We start from the raw sequence: 16,275 nt of genomic DNA on the forward strand, positions 1-16,275 counted from the left end.
TCTCTCTCTCCTCTCCTCTCCTCTCCTCTCCTCTCCTCTCCTCTCCTCTCCTCTCCTCTCCTCTCCTCTCCTCTCCTCTCCTCTCCTCTCCTCTCCTCCCCTCCCCTCCCCTCCCCTCCCCTCCCCTCCCCTCCCCTCGATTACCCCAGAGCAAGAGTCAGTTCAGAGTTGACAAAATGGGGGGAAGCAAAGGCAATTGGTTTATCTGTCCACTGTCCCTGATTCATTCAAATCCACAAATTTGTAGACTGTAGTTCCTTCTGACCTACAATATGTAAAGAGCTAAGTAGACAGTGAAGACTGGAGTATAAAAAATACACCCAGGAATGTTGAAAGGTTCTCTTGCAATGTTTTTAAAGTAGTAGAATACCAAGTGCAAAAATAAATGAGCATCTTGGACGACAATATTTTGGTAAATTAAACCAGGGCAGGACTTGCATACAGAATGATAAGATGTTAGGAACTTGTAGAACAAAAATATCTGCGTTTTCAGGTACAAGTTCTCTGAAAGTCATAACACAGATGGCCAGGGTGATGACTCATGAACACACTTGCCTTCATGAGTCAGAGTAATGAGTACAGGGGTTGGGATGTCTTGTTACAGTAGCGCAAGTTGTTGGTGAGACCTCCCTTGGAGTATTGTGTGCATTCTGGCCAACCAGCTATAGAGTGTCATGAAGCTGGAGAAGGTACAAGAAAGATTCATGAGGATGTTACAAGACTGGAGAGCTTGAGTTAATAAGGAGGGATTTGATATTGTTCCTTGGTGCGTCAGAGGCTTATGAATGCATATAAAAGCATGAAGGGCATAGATAAGGCAAATGGTCATTGTCTTTTTCCCAGGGCAGGGGAGTTTAAAACTGGAGGAAATAGTTTTAAGGTGATAGGGAAATGATTTAAAAGGAACCTGAAGGGAAGCTTTTTCATACAGAGGGTAGTTGCAATTACAATGTTTTAAAGACATTAAACAGGTACAAGGATGAGAAAAGTTCAGAGAGTCATGGGCCAAACGCAAGTAAATGGACTAGTTTGAGTGCGATCTTGGTTGGGAAAAGAGGCCTGTTTCTATACTATATAGCTCTATGAGTGGAAGCAAAAACAGAATGATTAGGAAAAAAGATTTTAATTTTCTCAAAGAGAACTGAGTAATTTGACAGGTATGGAATGTAGTGGGCTTGAAAATATTTCAGATGGTATAACATTTTTCTGAGCTACACAATTTGGGGATGAATCTTGCTGTTTCAAAAATGTGTTCACTGTAAACCAGGCAAGAAAGTGAAGGAATAAAATCATATCTGAGCAGTAGAAAATCCTCAAAAACAGAGTTTCTGCAAATATGAAACTTCCTTTAGGGGCAAAAGTTCAGGCTGCCAAAAAAAGGCTGGAAGTTATAGACTGCACAGAGACAAAATGAGAAAACATAAGACAGAATATTAGCTTGAATCCTGTGACAGATATGAAGATAAGATTTTATGGTCTACACAGGAGTACAAAATGGAAGTTGTAAGGGTCATAAAATCACCATATGATTTTTCTGCAGTTTAGGAAAAAGTTTAGGAGCAATGACAATATGTTGAATAATTAAAATAGATAAAAACATAGAAAAAGCTTTTTCAATCCCAAACATTAATAATGCTTCTCTTTCAACAGATGCTGCCTAGCCTTCTGAGTGCTTCCAACAACTGTTATTTGATTTTCACTTAAAACTTTCATTGAGTAGAAAAAGAAATAGAAAAAAAAAATTCAGTTTGGTATGTGGATAAGACCAGAAATAAAGTACTACAGACATTCTTAGAAAACTAAAAACTGGGAGAATGAATTAAGAGCAAAGTAACAATGAAGTAGAAATTAAAGGCACTAAAGAGGACTTGTTAAATTTTCAACAACAACACTTAACAGTACCAAGTTACAGTTTAATGCTGAGACACACCCCAGGATGTACTGGGACACATCATCAGCGATCAGGTGTTTCAGGTCTTTCAACATGAGACACTCTCACCCAGGGTTGATCAGGCCTTGGCTTGTGTCCCTGCTCAGCCACACACTTCTTGACCCATAGCCATCTGGAGGCTAGCTTAATATCCTCTGTGACAGTCCTGATGGCTCTTTTCTTTGCAGCCCCTGTAATGCCAAGGAGAGAGTTGGTTCCACACATAGAGGAGCCAGCAAAACCTCAATACCCCACATCTGTAGACTTGCATTGTGCCCTTCACCCCTGTCTCTAGCACTGCTCTACCAGCTCATGGTATTTCTTAAACTCCTCAATTGAAATTTAAATAATATGTTGAACTTGTTTTAATCAAGTAATTGTTAACTGATTTCTTAAGTTATCAATAAAATTTTAAAAGTGCATTTAAGTACAGTCCTCTTCCCCTCCTTCCATCCTCATTGAATTTGTAACTTACTGAGCTTATCCACAACTAGAGGCATCTGCCAGCTGCTGATCTCTTAATGTCCATCCCATTTAAGTTATTACATTATCTAAGTCTCCTGGGGCCATTGGGAATGATATCCTCATAGAATTTATTTGTACTGTCCATTATCCCACCAAGCTTGCCTACAAATTGCAGGCTAAGCCTGAAGCATGATGGAAATCTTTGTAAAGCAAAGTACATAACAACAATTCTTGAGCAGTTTTCTAGGGAGCTTTGCAATGTTCCCACCATTTCATGGCTCTGGAGACGGGAGAATCGGAGATTGGTGTCCGAGCAGGAGATTGGAGTGTCATCGGAGATGGAAGATCTAAGGCTGTGTGCCCAGAGACCCGAGATCTTTGGGCCAGAGCCCAGAAAAAGTGATGCAACAGACTTTGAACATCATAAACCAGTGAGTTGTTTGTTACGCCTCCCCTCTCACTGTGTGATGGAGACACCTCCTTCTCCGTTATTAGGGAGAGAGAGTGAGCCTGTGGTATGTTGAATACTGGGTGAACGAGCAGTCTTCGGAGTACTGCAAGTCTGTGTCTTTGCTGTTGATTTGCTCACACTTGAGCGCTCGGTGGTGGGTGCTGATGCATTTTCTGCCGGTAGGGGGAGGGGAGATCGTTGCTTGCTGCTGCTTACATGTGGGAGGGAGGGGAGCTGGGGGGGACTTCAGGGTTCGAACATTTAACTGTCATTCATTCTTTGGGGGCACTCTGTTTTTTGTGGATGGTTGCGAAGAAAAAGCATTTCAGGATGTACTTTGTATACAATTCTCTGACATTAAATGTACCTTTGAAACCTGTCAAGCAGCTGAAGTATGACATTGACACAGTAGTTGTCTTCACCACCAGCACAGTTGCACCTCTCCTGAGCCAGATTACCAGTCTGTGAAAAGGATAATAATGCATTCCTATAAACCTTTCTCAAAAAATGAAAAGCAAGTGCCCTGTTCTCTTCACCAAGTCATAGGCAGTTGACATAGATTATGCATATTTAAGTGTTATCTTCATTATCTGATGGGTGTATACCTTTGCATAACATTACACTAATCACCAGACTCCAAGAGCGTAAGTCCAGTGTCCATCACAGTCAATGGTCTTGGCCACGCCAAGCAGAAACACTAATCCCACTTGCACGTACTTGGGTCATAGTATTCTATGCATTAGCAATTCTGGTATTTAACTGGATACTTCTTAAATGTTGTGGAAGTCTGTGTCAGTGGCCTCTTGGGCAATGCATTCAAAACTGGGTGAAAACATTTTTCTTTATATCCCTTCTAAACATCTTTCTCCTTAAACCTACACCCTCTGTTTATAGACGTATCTATTATGGGGAAAAGACTACATACGGTATGCTCTCATAATTTTCTACTCTTCCATTAGATCACTCCGCCGAATATTCATCTGGCAACACCCTCGTGACAACCCTTATACTTTTTCCATAGGAATTACATAATTTCTAGAGCATGTCAGCCAAGGCTACACGCAATGTTTGCCAAGTTTTTATACAGCCGTACCATAACTTCTTTTTTCTAACACTTTATGCTCTAAGTCTGACTAATGAATCTCGTAAGCCTGCATTACCAGCACATCTATCTCTGCAGCTACCTTCAGGGATCTTTGGACTTGTTCAAGTTCCCTATATTCCTCAATACTCCAAAAGGCCCTACTATTAATTGTGTATGCCCTACTCTTATTTGACCTCCTAAGATAAGTCATTTAATGTGGCTGAAGGTCATTCTTGGTGATCTCAATTAGATGACCAATTGCCTTCTTTACTAATGTGAGTCATCGTTCAACTGTACAAAAAAATAATATTTCAGGAGTGAGGTCATAAAGACTCCTACACTTAGAGGGTGTCCGAATCTTGAAACCCTCCTGGGATTGCTACTATGATTTTAAATCTGAGATTTTAAACAGCAATACAAAAGTAGACAATGAAAAATTGGATACATGGAATGGATCAAAGATCAATCATATTTTTGCTTGCAAAACAAGCTGAAATACCTGAAGAGCTTTCTGCTTTTGTGTTTCTATGCTATTACTTATGCTGTATATTGTTAAAAGCATGATTCTGTCATGCCTTTTTTACTTGCTGCACTCCTTCTTTGCCTTAATGTTGCTTGTTTGCTGTTACCATATGCTTCTACACTTTTGGATGAGACAATACCGAGCACTGTTTCTTGCTGTCTTTGAAAACCGGGTCTTTCCTGCCACTATTGGCTTTGGCACGGAAACAAAAAGCGACACAGTAATTATTTTGGTAGGAGACTGAATCAAGGCCCGACCTGATATACAAATGCTGATATTTCCAACCACAGTTGGCTAAAATAATGTACAGCCTTCTGAGTTCTGTCTGCATAAAAATTATTGTAACCACATCTGTAGATCATCCCCCACAATTCACTTTTTGGGTGTGGCTCTTAGCAATTATAACCTGGTACACTGAATACAGACTTTCATAAACGAGTATTTTGCTTGATAATAATGGAGACCTTACAACTACTCTCAGACAATGGATGTTCAACACAGATCAGATGAATGACTTCCCTGTTCTTGCGATCAATACATCACATCATGATAATGTATTGCTTGCAGGCACAGAAGAGAATTAATTGAGGACTAATGGAGTGAAAATCAGAAGGCCATTTGGTCTCTCATATCTTTCCTACTTTTTTGCCAAAGCTATCGGATTAATTCCATCCTCCAGTTCCTAATCTGAAACACAGATTTCTTTATTTCCTTTTCACATTGGTATTCTATTCTCTTTTTAATGAATAATAAGTTTAATCTCTTTTAACTGATTTCTCAGGCAGTGCATTTCAGATCACAAATAACCTATTTCCTCATATTGCCTCTGGGACTTTTGAAAATTATCTATGCCTTCTCATTCCTTATATTAGCACGGGTAACAATTATTACTTATTTATCCATTCAAAGCTATTCATGATCTTAAACATTGTTTCAAATCTCCTCTGAGCCCTCTATATGTCCTGTAGAATCATATGAATTTATCATACAGATATAAGACCACTTGAGCCATTTAATCCACCACACTTGTCAAAAATAGAGCTCAGCAGGACTACTCTCATTTCATAGATCCATGTCCATAGCTTTTCAGATGACAGCTTCTCTCAATAATTTTTTTTGTGATATGGGTTTCTCAAAATTTCTCCTTTCAGACAGTGGTGTTTTTCTTTTCTTCAATTCTATTATTCTTTTGCCGATTTACTTCAATGTATCTTTCTTAATTATGCCAAGGAAGTGGGTTCTTCCTGTTCACTATTCACTACTGCTCACTTGTGCCAGAAGCATGGAGACATTTGAGGATGCATTCAGCACATTCCTCAACTGTGTAGGCCCAAATATTGCATTTTACTGTATGTTTTGGTGTTTCAGTTTACTATACATGTGACAAATAAAGCCAAACTTTATGTTCAGTCCACTCACAATTTTATGCAACTAATTTAATTTTTTTTCAGTCTCCATGATTCAAAAGATTCAGTTTAGCCTGTTTCTCCTCTGATCTAATTTCTGATTCCTGATTCAGCTTTGTGCCTTTGCTAGTGTCATGTCAATTTTCCAATGGCGTTGTGACAAGAATTAAAATTTTTTTAAACAAAATGTATTTTATTCAAAAATAATATTATATACAATAAACCATTCAATGACTCTCAGTCCTTCACAAATGTTTCCATTACAGTCTTTACATTTCCACACTTTTCGCCACCCACGTGGCACTCTGTTATTCCATATTTACATACCCTTTATGAGGGATATAAACCCCGCCCCCCCTACCCCTCACCTCCCGTGGGAGAAGAACCCTAGACTGTGGTCCTTCCCCACCGGACCCTTGCAGTGGCTGCACCAAGTTTGAGTGCGTCCCTCAGCACGTACTCCTGCAGCCGAGAATGTGTCAGTCAGCAGCATTCCCCCACGGGCATCTCCATGTGCTGGTAGACCATCAAGTTTCGGGCCGACCAAAGAGCGTCTTTCACCGAGTTGATGATCTGCCAGCAGCACCGGATGTTGGTCTCGGTGTGTGTCCCCGGGAACAGCCCGTAGATCAGAGTCCTCTGTTACACAGCTGCTGGGGACGAACCTCGACACTGTCATCCTCCTCCACACCTCGGCGAACCCATAGTGTGCAAAGAGGTGGGTCACCAACTCCTCCTCACTGCAGTCCTCCCATGGGCAGAGGGGTGTGGAGACGACATTCCAGGAGTACAGGAGGGATCAGAATGGGAGAGCCCCTCTCACCGCCAGCCAGGCGAGGTCTTGGTGCCTGTTGGCGAGGTCTGGAGATGAGGCATTTTGCCAGATGAAATGAATGGTCTGCTCAGGGAACCACCCCACCGTGTCCATCACGTCCTTCTCCTGCAGTGCCTGCAGGACCTTACGTGCTGACCACTGTCTGATGGCCCTGTGGTCAAAGGCGTTGACCTGAAAGAACTTCTCTACAAAGGACAAGTATGGCGGCAACGACCAGCTGACGGGTGTTGCGCGGTAAAGGGGCCAGACCCATCCTTCATAGCCAGGGTGACAGGTAGAACCTGGGCACATGGTACTTGGTACTTGGTACGTGGTACTTGGTGCCCACGTACCTGGGATCCACACACAACCTGATACAACCACACACAAATCTGGCCATCAGGGTGATGTCAACATTGGGGATGGTTTTGTCCCCGTTGTCCAGGGAATTGTGCATAGTGGTCCGTCTGACCCGCTCCATCTTGGATCCCTAGACAAATCTGAAGACGGTTAGGGTGATTTCCTAGCTTAAGGAGCGGGGGTCTGGCCACACCTGCGCCAAGTGCAGCAGCCCTGAGAGCACCTCACACCTGATGACCAGGTTCTTGCCCGCTATCGATAGGGAGCACCCTCCCCACAGTCCCAGTTTCTTTTTGACCTTGGCAGTCCACTCCTGCCAGTTCTTGTTGCACACCTCGGCCCCTCCGAACCAGATCCCCAACACCTTCAGGTGATCAGACCCGATGGTGAAGGGGATGCTGGATCGGTCGGGCCAGTTGTCGAAGAGCATGTCTTCGCTCTTCGTGCGGTTGACCCTGGCCCCCGATGCCTGCTCGAACTGTTCGCAGATGCTGATCAGCCTGCGAACTGACCTCAGATCAGAGCAGAAGACGGTGATGTCATCCATGTACAGGGAGGTTTTGACTTGTGTCCCTCCACTGCCTGGCAGCGTCACCCCTCTTATGCCCTCATCCCTCCTGATGGCTTCAGCAAAGGGTTCTATGCAGCACACGAACAAGACGGGAGAGAGGGCAGCCAGACCTGATGGAGAAGCTGTTTGTTTCCCACCCGTTGACCTGGACTGCACTACAGATGTCTGTGCAGAGCAGTTTGATCCAATTCCGGATTCCCTCCCCAATTCCCATTTTGGAGAGTACGTCCACCATGTATGTGTGCGATATCCTGTTGAAGGCTTTCTCCTGGTCCAAGCTGACCAGGCCAGCGTCCACCCCCCTGTCCTGCACATAGGCGATGGTGTCCCTCAGCAGCGCGAGGCTGTCTGGGATCTTCCTGCCCGGTACAGCACAGGTTTAGTCCGGGTGGATCAGCTGCTCCAGTGCAGACTTGACCCTGCTGGTGATAGCCTTTTACAAGATCTTGTAGTCCACATTCAGGAGTGAGATGGGTCTCCAATTTCTAAAGTCTTCTCTCTCCCCCTTCTGCTTGTAGATGAGGGTGATGATGCCCTTCCTCATGGATTCGGACATACTGCCTGCCAGGAGCATAGCGTTGTACACTTCCAGCAGGTCGGGGCCCATCCGGTTCCACAGAGCCGAATACAACTCGACCGGTAAGCCGTCACTTCCAGGAGTTTTACCCGACTCAAAGGAACGGATGGAGCCAGTCAGCTCGTCCAGGGTCAGTGGCTGCTCCAGACTCTCCTGTTTGCTGTCATCTAAGACCTGCATGATGGATGACAGGAAGTTATGGGAGGCTGTGAAGTCTGTGGCCTTTTCTCCATACAGACCGGCAGAGAAGGACCTGCAGTTCCTCAGTATGTCTGTCTGCGAGGACGTGACTGAGCCGTCCTCTTCCTTAAGGTTGTGGATCACAGAGCTCCCCCTGTGCACCTTTTGGAAGAAGAATCGTGAACACGTCTCGTCCTGCTCCGTGGTTCGGACCCTCGATCGGAAGATGATCTTGGAGGATTCGGCAGCAAAGTGCTGGGCCTGCCGGCCCTTCACCTCCCGCAGTTCCTCCCTGACATCTACCCCCCACGACTGCAGAAAGAGGAGTTGCTGCAACTCTCTCTGGAGTTTACGCAGTTCCCTCTGCCCCTGCCTTGCTTTCTCGATACCCTTGCAGATGAAGAACCTCTTGATGTCCTCCTTGGTGGCTTCCCACCAGTGAACCAGGGACAAGAATTAAATACGTTACTTAACTGTGGCCTAACATACGTTTACAGTTATGACATGGCCTTCTTCTCAGAATCCTACCTGCTTTCTTCTCCACCTTACAGTATCTATTTGAAAATTAAAAATAATTGCAGTTACTGGAAATCTGAAAAAAAATGCAGAAGTGCTGGAATTACTCAGCAGGTCAGGACACATCTGTAGAAGGAGAAACATAGACCATGTTTTTGTCGGAACAGAGGAGGAGACAAAAGAAGCTTGTTTGGGCAGAGTGGGGGAGGGGTATATCTATGATCAGGAAAAAACATGCTGACTATGAGAATAAGCAAATCCAAACCACTTAGATCCTGAACTAAATTTAAAATACTTCTTACCTCCTCACATTCTTTCCATCAAAATAGATCATTCGTATTTCTTAGCAAGAGTTTATCTGCTGTGTGTACAATATTTTTAACTGATTATTATCTTCCTTAATCCTGCCATTAGCTCTGTTACGAACTCCGTAACTGGGTCACTTACCAGCAAAGATAGAGAGGTCCGTTGAAGTCTGATGGTACTATTTTTAACAGTATTTATTGGTAAAAATACACAAAAATAATATCAATGCAAACATACAGATAATATACGTCATCAATACTAAATCTAAAAGTGCGGGTACAATAATAATCAATAAGAAATAAGCTCTATCGTTGCCTAGGGGATAATGTATTGTCCGATGGAAATATAAAAGTCACTCAGTTCATTCAGGCTGCAGCCTTTGGTTGGAGTCAAGAGAGATTTTTAGAAACTTGCCAGCTTTTCCTTTTATGATTTCGATCCTTCGAGAGTTCCGTTGGTGTAGCCGGTCCTTTAGCTAAAACCGTTCTTCCGTGGTAAGGCCTCAATCCCAGGCAAAAGGAAAGGACGCACACAAGCCCCCCACTGGCTGTTGCTATTAAACGCTGTCACAGGATTTCTAGCATTTCTCCTGTTGCGTCTAAAGGGGTTGTTCCCCCAACCCTCTTTTATCCTTACTCACGGGGTCTCAGATGTCAATGTCAATCAGGTTGGGATGATGCAATCCCTCAACCAGCCCACTCTGGTCGACCCCTGAGGGCTTCAATGAGTAGTACAGTACTCAATACACAATTTCGTCTCCGAGAGACAATGGCCGTTATCAGTGGTTCCATTCCGCTGATGCTGAGGCCAGGGCACATTCCAAACCCTGTGTATTCTGGATGTCTCTCTCTCATTTACTGGGCCCCAGACCCGAATTAATAGCGATCTTGCGATTCTCAAAAAGGAGGGGGCTACTTTGTACCCTTCGGCCCCTCAGAGTTGTGGCACATTTGTAACAGCTGAACAAAATTAACAGGTTTTCTTTGTCATTTACAAAATTTAAAATTTGGTCTTACATGTCCAAATGCCTTTTGAAAGTCCAAATGTGCAACACCAATCAACCAACCTTCATCAATCTTCCATGTCAGTTTACCAAGCAGTTCAATTGTTACGCATGAACTAAATTCCTGGAAGAACTCAGTGGGTCAAGCAGCACCTATTGATCCAAAGGGATTTTTGATATTTCAGGTCGAGATCCTGAATCAGAGCTGATAAAGGGCCTGAACCCGAAGTGCCAATCATCCCTTTGCTTTCACTGTTGCAGTTGACCCACTGAATTCTTTCAGCAATTTATTTTTGCTCCAGATTCCAGCATCTGCCTTCTCTGTGTCTTTCATCTGAAATGTTAAACTGCTTCCTCTTCTTTATTTTTCTATTACATCTTTGTTTACAGAATCATTGTCAAATATTAGAAACAAGTGCTTGTTTAGTATTTCAACAATCCCCTTTACTTTGACCTTAATGTCTCCAATTTGGCCCCATTATTTTTTTAACAAGCTACAGTACTTTTAATCATTTATATGCTTATAATATTTTATCACATTTATGTTATCTAGACCTATTCTCAGATTTTCTGTTTGGCTTTTTGTACCTTGAGTTTATAGCTGTATTAAGAAGACTTTGGTCTTAAGGAAGAAAAGTTAGGCATGCAAAATAATCCAGTATTTTTTTAAAAGTTAGGGCTTTTTAAAAAGTCATCATGTATCTGAAGCTCAGATTTTTTTGGTGGACTATAAGTGTCCAGAAATGTCTTAGATAATACGATTAGTGAGTAGCAAAGAAAAATATCCATTTATAAGGAAAAACACACTGGAGTTAGCATATTATGAAGAAGAAAATAGATCGATACCCTGACATTGATTACCGTTGAGAGATTAAAATTACAGATATTAATGTTGGAATGGTCACCTACCAAAATATTATAGTGTAACTGTGAATGTTGTCATAGAGAGGTCATTTTAGTTTAGTCCTGAGTGTAGTGGTTTTATTTCCTGGTCATGCAATGATCATAGCATTGCTGGAAGTTTATCAAGTATTAAATTTCACTTGATTTCCATGCTATCCACTGGGTAAAGCATGTTATGAAAGGTTTTCAGGCCATTCCTATGTTATCAATGAGTTCTGTTTTCATAGGTGTCCATAGGTGGATTTTGTCTATGTGTTGGAAAAATACACAATACTAACGTGTTATGATGACCGTACTATCACAACATAGTAATAAACGGTATCAAAAACTCATAAGACTGATAAGAAAGAACAATTATTAAAAGTAGAGAGAGAGAAGGAACTGGATCTGCCGTTTGTAGGAATGAACATATGCATGTATATCAGATTTTTGAATTTAATAATATCATGGGAGCTCATTTGTATGTAGGGGTATCCATAAATCAGCATACATAACCCAAAATGTCATGTAGTGGAAAATCAAATGGTCAATAAATAGAATGGTGATTTATATTAAAAATGCTGGATACACAGTCCCACAATGTAAATATTAGATGTTAAAAAAGGAAAGGGTGAATCTTCAGACAATATTTATTTCTGCATTTATTAATTAAGGATACAGACTTAGTTACTAATATGAATCATAAGTTGTTTCTGCGTAACCATACATCGTAAATAAATCTTAACATTAAAAATGTTCTTTAAAAGATATTTATTTTAAATAAGTGATAATCTGAATCAATATTTTCCTGAAAGTTTGATTGGAGCTTTCATTTTTCTCTGAAGACTTCTGTCATTGTTACCTGGCTGTTAACAGAAAGAAAATAAAGAATTAATAACCATCAATCTAACTAATACTTGGATGAAAGAGATTAAATATGAATCGCAACAAATGAACAACATTTTTGTTTGTTTCCATTTCTATTGGTTTCATAGTTGATATTGTTAGTAAAGTATAAATATACGTATAATACCTAAAGATCCTCTGACCTCTGGTACAATATGGTGTTTACACATTCTCCCTTTGACCACCTAGATTTCCTCCCATATCCCATGGACACATGGGCTGATAGGTTAATTGGGCACTATGTGAAAGTGAGTTTTAGAATCTGGAGAGAATTGATGAATGTATAATGAAACTAAAAGGGGCTAGTGCTTGCTGAATCACATAGAACTGGTGGGCTGAAGGGCTTGTTTCAATGATGTATCACTTTATAACTCTACACTTACCTTAAAATTACCATGGAAGCAAAAATAAATAAACATTTTATAATCAGTGATACTTACTATAAAAGTTTGAGGATTGTTCACTTTCTCATAGAAATATTGAAATCTGGGTATCTCATTTTCACCGAAAACATCTTCATTATGGATCCTCTGAAATAGAAAAGTAAATTTGACAAAATAACATTTTCAGAGATTGAGTCATTTAAAATCCTCCAGTAGAAAATGGCAGGTTCTGGTAAGTTACCAGGGGTTGATCAGGCTCTGTGGAACTGCACCCTAGCAAGATATCTGTGCTTATGGTAGTGGAGGACAGGGAGAGAAGTTACCAAGATGTAAAAATACAGTACGTAACTATGTTAGATTACGAGAAAATAAATAACAAACACATTCCCTTCTTCAAAGGTACTGTAATCCAAATTTACTCAGGGACTATTAATCACATTTCACAACAAGTGTTTAAAATATTTATGAGTGATAAGCAGATAATTAGTTTTACTGCTCTTTATGTTACCATAATATGTACAACATTCAGTAGCTGCCATGTTGATTTATTTAACAGTTACTAAGTTAAATCATTCAGTTGTGTCAAGTAACTAATAATATGTCAAGAGTTTGAGATTTTTCTGCAGCATGAAAAGATGCCCTAACAATGCCCAGTTTTCTTTCCTTTTTCATAAGAAATTTCGACCAGCTCTATTTTGACTGATTTTGAAACATTTATCCGCATACACTTCCTCGCATATGCCTGTGCATCATTAACAAATTGTGACCCATCCCCCATCCCTGTATTTAATTAAGGTTTTACATATATCATGCATCATAAGACACATACCTACAACATTCATGACATTATTCATGCATGATTTAATTGATTCAAATAATCTATGTAATTAGGTATGGTGATTTACTCAAAATATCTATTGATTATCACCTATCTAGGAAAAACTACCAGACAATCAAAAAAAGTGTAAACTTGATCAAAGAGCAGCAAGACCAGCTACCCTATTCGCATAAATACTTTCAGTCCATTTTAACCCGACATAGTTTTTCCTTATTTAAATTAATACATACAAATAATACGGTACATAAGAAATGCACAGCAATGGAAAACATTCCATGATACACATAATGGAGGAACTCAGCAGATCAGGCAGTGGAAGAGGGAGGGCAAAAAATAATTTCTGGAAAGAGAAATTGATGTTCATGCCATCAGGTTGGAGGCTACATAGCTGGAATATGAGGTGTTGCTCCTCCACTGTTCCATTGTTGCAGAAGAGGAGGCTATGGGAAAGAAAATGAGTATAGGAATCAAAATGTTAGGCCACTGGGTAACTTTTTCTTTTTGAGTACCTCCACTCCATCCTCCTCAATTTTGTCTAGGTACCCTGCAACCTGATGGCAGGAACATTGATTTCATCTTTGACTATTTTTTCTTTTCCCCTCCCCCTTCCTTCTTCTATTCCCCACTCTGTCCTCTTACCTCTTCTCATCACCTACCTCTCACCTCTCCCTGTGCCCCTCCTTCTTCCCTTTTTCCTATGGTTCACTCTCATCATTTTTTTCTTCTCCATCCCTTTTCCTTTCTCACACATCTGTCTTCACCTATCACTTTCTAGCTTGCCCTCCTTCCCTGCCCTCCGACCTTTTTATTCTGGTGTCTTCCCTCTTACTTTCCAATCCTGATGAAGTATCTCAGCCCGAAATGTTGATTGTTTATTAATTTCCATAGATGCTGTTTGATCTGCTGAGATCCTTCAGTATTTTGCGTGTGTTGCTCTGGATTTCCAGCATCTGCAAAATCTCTTTTGTTTCTGTGCTAATAGCATTGTTTCTGCCTACAGAAGTCTTTTGTGAAATAAAACCTAATCTATTATCTTGAAACTGTAGAAGTATAACTAGTTTAGTTACATCATCAGCTGTTTCAATAAGCTGCACAAAATCTATGTGTACATAGGGGTGACCTTAATTCTGCCCATCCAATGGATGCCTGTCCTAACTTTCCCTGCTTGGTTTTCAGAGAGCACCTGACTGAAGGCATAAGGGAGTGCAACTCTCCTAAGAACAACACTACTAAGGTTCACGGAGTTTTACCGCCTCACCTTGTGAATACCATATAGGGCAATATTACTTCAGTGTAATAACGGACCTTGTGTGTGCACCCCTTTATGTATGAGCATATGCATATACAATGTGAACAGTAATTCATACTATTCTCCTACAAGAAGAAATACCACATGAAGTGGAAATTTATAACACAAAAGAATGTCAGTGCAAAAATTCTGTTCAGAAATCCTGTAAGAATTTGTTCTGAAACTAATTATAAGTCAGGCTAATGGCTTTAATCCATATCCTATTTATCTGTAATGATGTGAAAATTCACACTCAAGAATAAAATGCCTGTTCATTCAGAAACTTATATGGCTAATGACTGTGTATAAAATTTCTGAACTAGAGCAAATGCAATTTCATATGCCACTGAGAGGTCATATTTGCATTATGTGGGTGATGTTAGCCTTCAATGTCATGGCTGAGGTAGTCAAGATGACCAGACCTCACTGCACCTAAGTGACTCCTCCGTGGAGAGAGTTAGGAGCACCAAGGTTCTGGGAGTGCATACATCGCCAATCTCACCTGGTCACTCAACACCACCTCTGGGCATAAATTAGAGGACTTAACCACTGTTGTGTGGGATGAACAAGAAGCCAGCAGCTAGAATTTAGAGTCACCATGTAGATTGCAGTTTTGCAGATCTAGTGCTCAACATATCAGCTCATGCCCTCTAGAACAGATAAACACATTTGTCAGCAAGAAGAGTCCTCTGCCAGTGCATCTAAAGGGTTTGTGGTTGCTTGTTTTGACTGCTATTGTTACAAGCCTAAAGGCATTTGAGAGCTTCTAGTTTTCTTCAATCTTGTTACAGTATATAATAAGTGATGTGCAAGGTACCAAGGTTTCTGCTTTTGCACAAACCAGTTCCTTCCCAGATGTGGTTACATCAGTCAGCGTTCTAAAGGACTATTCAAACTACAGGACCATTGTCAAGATTGTGGTTTGTAAAGATCATTGGTTGCGTGTGATGTGAATGTAGTTGAGCTAAGCTGAAGCTGGTGATAGCACTTTGTGATTCACTGTCTGGTCTTGGACACTGGTGGGATCTGAATCTGATTTGCAGCAGAGCATCTAAGTCATTGGGTCTAAAGCCCCACAATAATCACCAAAGCTATATTTTTTTCATGTTTGTCTGGGGGATTTGCTGGCCCAGTGTACTCAGACCATTTCACATTTTTTACCCCCTCCATCGTCTACCTGTGCAATGTTTGAAAACTTTGGATTCGACTCACTTCTTTGTGTTATCTCTTCAGTGTGTCCTGAACCAGAATGAGTCCTGTTACCAATCACAAAGTGATACAGCTGGCCTGACTAATGCAGATTAGCTTTAAACGATGCTACCTACTCGCAACCCTCTCAGGCAGTCAGCGGACGAAAAGAGAATGAGTATCTGCCTGAACACAGCAGACAAAAGAGGAAGCAGCCTGAAGCTGGCATGCTGCCTACATTGGAATTAACAGGCATTGTGATTGCGACATCTATTTTCAAAGACTGTCGAATATAGCTCCCTTTAGAAAAAAAACAAGAATGCAGAGAAATCAAGACACAATATTGGACTGAATAAGAATTTGATAAGGAATAACAGGGACTAATCATGGGACTTAATGTCAGATACGTTTAATGTTAAATTGCAATGCATTATATTATTTTCAATCTACATCAATGGCATATTGTACATACTAGACAGCAAGTGATTAAGATTAAAAGAGCATAATAAATAGTTTAATCATGGTTTTAGGCAACTCATTCAATTATCACTGAAGAACTTGTTCAGTTGCATTGACAGATAAAAATCATACAAATGCTAAGAAG

General features: G+C 41.0%; 1 long non-coding RNA gene across 1 annotated transcript in view; it reads left to right on the forward strand.

Annotated features, from left to right (window-relative positions):
• Positions 1–14,755, forward strand: part of LOC132379779 (uncharacterized) — a 31,068-nt gene extending 16,313 nt beyond the window's left edge. Inside the window, exons 2-3 of the long non-coding RNA XR_009507531.1 lie at positions 1,651–2,826; positions 14,372–14,755. This is a non-coding gene — a long non-coding RNA (uncharacterized LOC132379779). The remainder of the gene's footprint in view (positions 1–1,650; positions 2,827–14,371) is intronic.
• The last annotated feature ends 1,520 nt before the right edge of the window (positions 14,756–16,275 follow it).

Source organism: Hypanus sabinus, chromosome 22, assembly GCF_030144855.1.
Source record: "Hypanus sabinus isolate sHypSab1 chromosome 22, sHypSab1.hap1, whole genome shotgun sequence".
Taxonomy (NCBI): Eukaryota; Metazoa; Chordata; class Chondrichthyes; order Myliobatiformes; family Dasyatidae; genus Hypanus; species Hypanus sabinus.